A 6,889-nucleotide genomic window follows, 5' to 3' on the forward strand; every position below is an offset into this window, starting at 1 on the left:
ACCACGGCATTATTTCCAAAGAGGTGAGGAAGAAAAGAACAGAAAAGAAAAGAGTAGAGGGAGGGATGTACTGTATGGGCTTTTGTTTGCCGTTTCCTGTAGCAGCCAAAATCAATTTTTGGGTCAATTTTCACTTTGGGGTTTTGTCAAACACCACTTCTCCAGCACATTTCAGACCAAAAATACGGTAATCAAATACAGTGATAATACTATCAAATTGACAGTATTGTCTTTAATCTTTAAAATGCATAATTAATGTTTTTCCGTTAAAAAGAAAAACATGGTTTGAGTTATCACGGGGAACCAAAGCCAGAGAAGTCAATAAGAAAACCCATTAATACATTGTTGGCATCTTATGTCAAAATGACCATTTTGTTCTATAAATTGCAGCTTGCACATTTTGGTATTGAACCTTTGATAAGGGATTATTAGCCTGTAGACTGTATACCAAAGTGTTGTTAAGCCTGGTCTTCTTGGGCATTGCCAAGCATAAGATACAAATATTTTGTGATTTCTAAACATTTACACAATTTACAATTTGTAATTTGGATTATTTGTGTCCATTATTGAAACTAAGAGAAGAGGTAAAGCTGTCAAATTATGCCTTTAAACCCTAAGACCTGAGGCCGATTCTAAAAATGTATTTTTCTGAAAAACGTATGTTGCTATATCAGTGATTCTCAAACCTTTTCATGTCAAGGATGTATTTGGCCGCCAACCGCCATCTCAAAATATTTTGTTCCAGGGACCCCCAGAAGCAAAGATTTGAGTTCAAAGATTTTTCAAAAATACCAGATCTACAAGCTCATAGCGCAACACAAAGTGACACACTGTGAGCTTGTATATCTGCTATTTTTGAATAGCCAAAGTATACAATAATGCTTTTCAGCTCAAATCTAAAACGACACAGATGCTTTCCTGGTTTTAATGGGTTAATAACAGTTTTCACAATCATTTTCTATTGAATCATATAAGCAGAGGTTTTGAGAGATGATAAATGCATTGCCATGGTATTGCCCCGGTATTGCCCCAGAATGACCGTAACCTGTTTGGTAGCAACGAATCAGGACAGAAAAGAAACTGCTTGTTTGAGTAAAGTATTAACTAAACATATCAATTCAAAGCTTAAATAATGACAAATTACTTTGTGCAAAATACTCATATTAAGTTTTTACAATAATCTTTTTTTTTAATTCAAACATTTATATTGATATATTGTTTTAATGAATGAAACACAGCTTCTAATATTGAACAGAGGTACTCTCTCTCTTTCTCTCTCATTATTTATTTGGATTTACAACTCTATTGATCATTTAAATCTAAGATATTTATACAGTATGTTGCCTATTGGAGGTTGGTTGATTGTTTTTCACTGTGTATAATTACCACACACTTTAGAGTGAAATGTACAAATGAAATAAAATAGATAAATGCAGAAACAGAGAAATTATTACTTATATAATAACTAAAGAAGACTAAAAACCAAAATGATGGAAATGTTTGAGAACCACTCATCTACCTCTCAGTTGACTGCTGCCAGGCTTAGAGAGGTGGGGAGGACCAGCCGTTTTCAGTTCAAACACAGGTTGACAGCCCACCTGCAAAAGGAAAGAAAATGTAAAAGGAATTAATTTATTTTCTTCGAGGAATTCATCCCAGCGTTGTCAAAGTTGAGCTGTGACAAACACACACACACACACACACACACACACACACACACACACACGTTTGTGTGCTCACATTCACTTGGCTATTCAAAAATAGATATACAAGCCAAACAAATAGCAGATATACAAGCTCATAGCGCAGCACCGAGTGCCACGCTATGAGCTTGTAGATCTGCTATTTTTTTTTAAACTGCGGAAAATGTGTGCAAATCTTTGAATATATATATATGTTTTGAAGCGATTTTTTTCACGATTTTTCAAAAATAGCCAAAGAAATCTAAAATGACACAGATGCGTTCCCGGATAGAATGGGTTAAACAGTGAACATGCTTGTGGTTGCATACTATCAGTGTGCATATCCTTCTATATAAAGGTGTGTGTGCCCTTCTTATCCATTTTGCAATTATGTGTCCCAATAGCAGTGGCTGGTTCCCAACCTTTTCTGGATCAGGGCCCACTTCTCAAAAATCTCAAAAAGCGTGGCCCACCAATCTGACCATTTAACATGGCAGATGGGTGGGCCTCATGCATTTTCAGAGCATGTTCCATTTTAATGATCAATCAATCAATCCATTGTGTTCCGGGCCTGGCCCAATGGAACTAACGTATTATACTTCTTAAGTTCCAATTTATCGGAATTACAATGAAAACATATTTTTCAAGGTTTTAACGAATTTAGACCTGAGGCCGATTCTAAAAAATGCCTTCTAAATTCTGACCTAAGTTTTCAAACTGTTCCTGGACTGAAAGGTACAACAACGTACATAAGGGTTCCAGGTCTAAATGGGTTTTTAAAGAGAAAATATCATGACATGTCTTTTATATCATTATTTAATATTAATGTAATATCATCAATAAAATCGTGGTGTTTTGCCAATTATTTGGGGGCCCGCTTGCAATATCCTGATGGCCCACCAGTTGGCCCCGGCCCGCAGGTTGGGAATGGCTGGCCCATAGCAGTGGTTTTCAACCTTTTTCATATCAAGGGCCGTTATTTATTCGGCATTTGAGCCACGGACCACCATTTGATGAGATTTAGACTCTCAGACCCAAGACTTTGAATATTTTGTTATCGTTGGATAAGATTTGTCCACAATTCCATGCTGTATTGACGTGGCACCATAGGAGAGATAACAGGCAAACGTTGATCAAAATAACAATTCTTTAATTAAGAAATGCAGATGTTTAACAATAATGTAACTCTTGAGAGAAACTAAATGGAACCCTAAGGGTCCATTTGGTTTCATTTTACACTCTCAAGAGTTAAAGATCTATAAGGGTCCATCATTTAGCTGGGGACCACCTGGAACCCATTTAAGGACCACTGGTTGAGAACCACTGTCCTATAGCATGCACGTGTTGGCTCCCTGTGGCGTCCCCCCTCTGCCCTCCTCCCAGGCAGTAAGTGGTGTGATCAGATCCACTCCATGCTGATAATAAGCCCATTAATCATGCATCCTACAGCCCACGTATCCCCCTCTATATCACAGCTATGATTATCCCCATTGATTGGCCCTGGAACAGACCATAGTTGCCTGGGACCAATCAAGGCTGAGATTGTTCGGGTGTGATTTTTTTTTGTGGCTTTTATTATCGATTAAAGCTTGAAAGCGGGACTGAATGCAATCCGAATGTTTTGACTTTGAGAGAAGATGGTTAGATGTATATTTTTGAGGTATATCAGAGGCAGCGAAAAGTGCACACTATTGCAGATTTGGTCAGATTTAGAAATTTAAAGGTGGGTGTCATGTCAGGGTGAGCTGATCTAATATTCTTAAATAAGATCTTAAGTTACACCTTTAAAAGGAACACTGCATCCCAGTAATACAATGCACCAACGCCTTTGTGCAATTATTCATAATATAATATCGTTGCTGTCTGGTGGAAACCTTCGGCTATTTTCAATAATTTAGTGTGACACTCTTCTACTTATATGTATTAGTAGTAGGGCATTAAAATACCCAACAACGTTAAAAAGTGAAACATGGAGATACAAGGTTTCTGCCCATCAGCAATGCCATAATATAATATAAGCATATAAGATGTATAATGCAATAGAATATTAAATATGACAAAGAATAATCATCATGAATAGATGATTCATTTCTAGCAGGTAAATCATTTGAGATACATCAGTCTGTGGGCATCAGAATCAGAATCAGAAAGACTTTATTGTCACACCTTAAAAAAATACTTTACAGTAAAAGAAGGGTGAAATGTACAGAATACAACTATAACTATCAGCCACATCAGTCCGTATACAATGTGTGTGTTGGATGCACAATATCCATATTCAAATGTATTATTGATGCCGTGTGCTTGACCGGTTGATTGTAAATGCTGCAGAATCACCTCTTAGCATGCAGTTGACTTATATTGCGTTGCATTAAATTCATAATGACGTGGGAAATGTAAAGGGTGGCAGCGTCGTTGCACAGTCACCGCCCGTTTTACTAGAGAGTAACGACCAGCATAAAGACAGTGACAGCAACTTTGACACTTATTGCCGATCATAAAGTCCTGCACATATCAGACTGTTCACACACATACACACGCATAGACAGACACACACACTCATACGTGTGTAGAAAATACATACACACACACAGCTAAAGGATTTGCAAAGGCTTTACAGGCAAGGAAAGACCGTTCACAGCACAGGAATATACTGTACTGTAACAACACATTAAAATACTTGACTTTACTGTTCAGCCAAATAAAAAACATGTGTCTCTGGGATGGTAAGGTCCATGTGGTTAAGGCATTTAACATTTGCCAAAAATAGCCGAAGCTCACAGCGCGATGTGTTGTGAGCTTGTAGATTGGCGAAGAATTTGGCGAAGAATGTGGTGTAGAGTGAAAGCGGACGAAGTACAGTGTCAACTCATTGCCGTTTTACTAAGCATAGAGGGTCTAAGTGGTTAAATATTAATTATCAATATATGCATCTCTGACGCAACACACCGCTGACTGTAGAGAAAGAAATGAGGATATGGAATTAGGCCAGACTAAAAACAGATTGAAGAAACCTGAGACGAGAGGCTCCAGGGTCCAGTCAAAATTACCTCAGACTGGGGCACAAATGAAATTAAACGTATCCTCACAGCTTGGCCGTGTAGGGGTGGACAAATTACTCAACTCCAGTACTTGAGTCAAAGTATATGTACAGTAGATACTCCTGGTCCTATATATTAAGGCTTAAGTGGTTAATGTACTTTTCCCGGCCTAGAAATGTAGTGGAGTACAATATTTGTCATACGGTAAGTATCCAAAAATACAAATGCTCAAGTAAAGTACAGATACTCAAAATGTTCTGAAGTACTGTGCAAGTAAATGCACTTTGTTACTGTCACCCACTGTCGTGTGAGAAAGGACCCTTTCCCTGAGCCTTAGGAGCCCTAGAAGTGCACTGCATCGCAGTGAAACAGAAAAAAAGAATTTGAGTATTGATTAACAAACACATTATCTCACACACATGCTTTGGGTTTGAATAATATGCAGTCAGAGAGAGAAAAGATATAGATTTTTATCTGTCTTCCTTTGTGACTGGGGTGAGTTAACAATGCGCGAGAAGCGAACCATCTCCATACAATTACTGCAATTGACAGCTGTGCATTCATCTCCTCAGGACTTTTTTTTTAATCAAAAACAGAGTGTGGCATTTCAAAGCCCTCTGATTTCAAGTTTCTGTTGGTATTAAGAGGCTTTTCTGAAAGTCATTGCTGATGTTCTTGATACTATCATGCACCTGGCATGCTCGCGCTCTCTCTCTCTCTCTCTCTCTCTCTCTCTCTCTCTCTCTCTCTCTCTCTCTCTCCAACTGAGAAACAGGACTCAACCAAACAAGGTGAAAAAAACGAAAAACTGAGAAAATTGGCATGCTTGAGAGAAAGCTATAGTGAGGAAGCATGAGAGAGAAAAATAAATAATTGTGAACAACTTGCATGACACACGCGCGCGCGCACGCACGCACGCACGCACGCACGCACACACACACACACACACACACACACACACACACACACACACACACACACACACACACACACACACACACACACACACACACACACACACACACACACACACACACACACACACACACACACACACACACACAACCTACTATAGCGGGCTCTGTCACTCAATTAATGTCTCGGTTTATCTGGTTTTAACATACCTACCATCCTCTGCTGGAATTAAAGGCTAACCTCTTTCTCTCTCTTTCTCTCGCTCTCTCTACCTCGCTCTTACCCTCTCTCGCTCTCTTTCACATACCCCCGCACAACCCCCTTCCCCACTCTCTCTCTCTAAGTAGCTAAGCAGTATGGGATTATCTTGGCGGTAATAATTTCCGTATTAAAAATGCAAGATTTGAGGTCTCCACAAAGACTTTGGGTTTGCCAAACAGAACTCCATTAGACTCAGTGTTTACCTGCAACACATCGCCTCACTTGTTTTATCATTATTATTTTGCATTTTGTTTACCAGCCCTACAGTAGGCTATTATACGTTGTCATATACAGTACGAATAACGAAAATTGATGATGTACAAGCTCACAGTGCAATGCGTTGTGAGCTTGTAGATCTGCTATTTCCACTATTTAATTTAATGTTTTTGTTCATGCCCACAATAGGGTTTCCAGGGTGAAAGTGGTGAAAACACTGGTGCGGTTGTATTTTTCTCTATTAAATATTTCTTGGATTGTTTCATACCTGCCGGGCCATGAACTGTCTTGTGTCGTGGGCGCCACAGTGTTTTGCAGTTCAAATGGTGGATTGGAAACTGCTGACATTTCGGCGACAGATATTGCTCATTCGCCCGCCAGCACCCAAATCCCCTGTTGCGAGGAGTGTGGTGTGAAATCCATTTACCACAGCTTCCTGCAGAAAGCTTGTCATCTCATTGAAAACATCCACACCGAAATATGGAACAAGCTTCTGGGTCTAAAAGAAAAAAAGAAGGGGAAAAAAAGAAACGAAAAGTATATTCGTACATTTTCTCACAGACAATATCTTTCACCCCCTTTTATTCTTTTTTATCATCTACGGTATTTCTTTCTGTTTTGTTGGCTGAGCCAGGGGGTCCCAAGCTTTTCAATGCCACGGACCTAGCCATAGCCTCTGCCTGCGGCCCCCATATTGCGAAGTGGCTTAAAAAAATGTAAATAAAGTAAGTTCTGAAAGTGTTCACAATAATGCCCCAGATTGGAACACCAGGT

This window comes from Gymnoscopelus microlampas (assembly GCF_963454915.1).
Source record: "Gymnoscopelus microlampas genome assembly, chromosome: 3".
Lineage (NCBI taxonomy): Eukaryota > Metazoa > Chordata > Actinopteri > Myctophiformes > Myctophidae > Gymnoscopelus > Gymnoscopelus microlampas.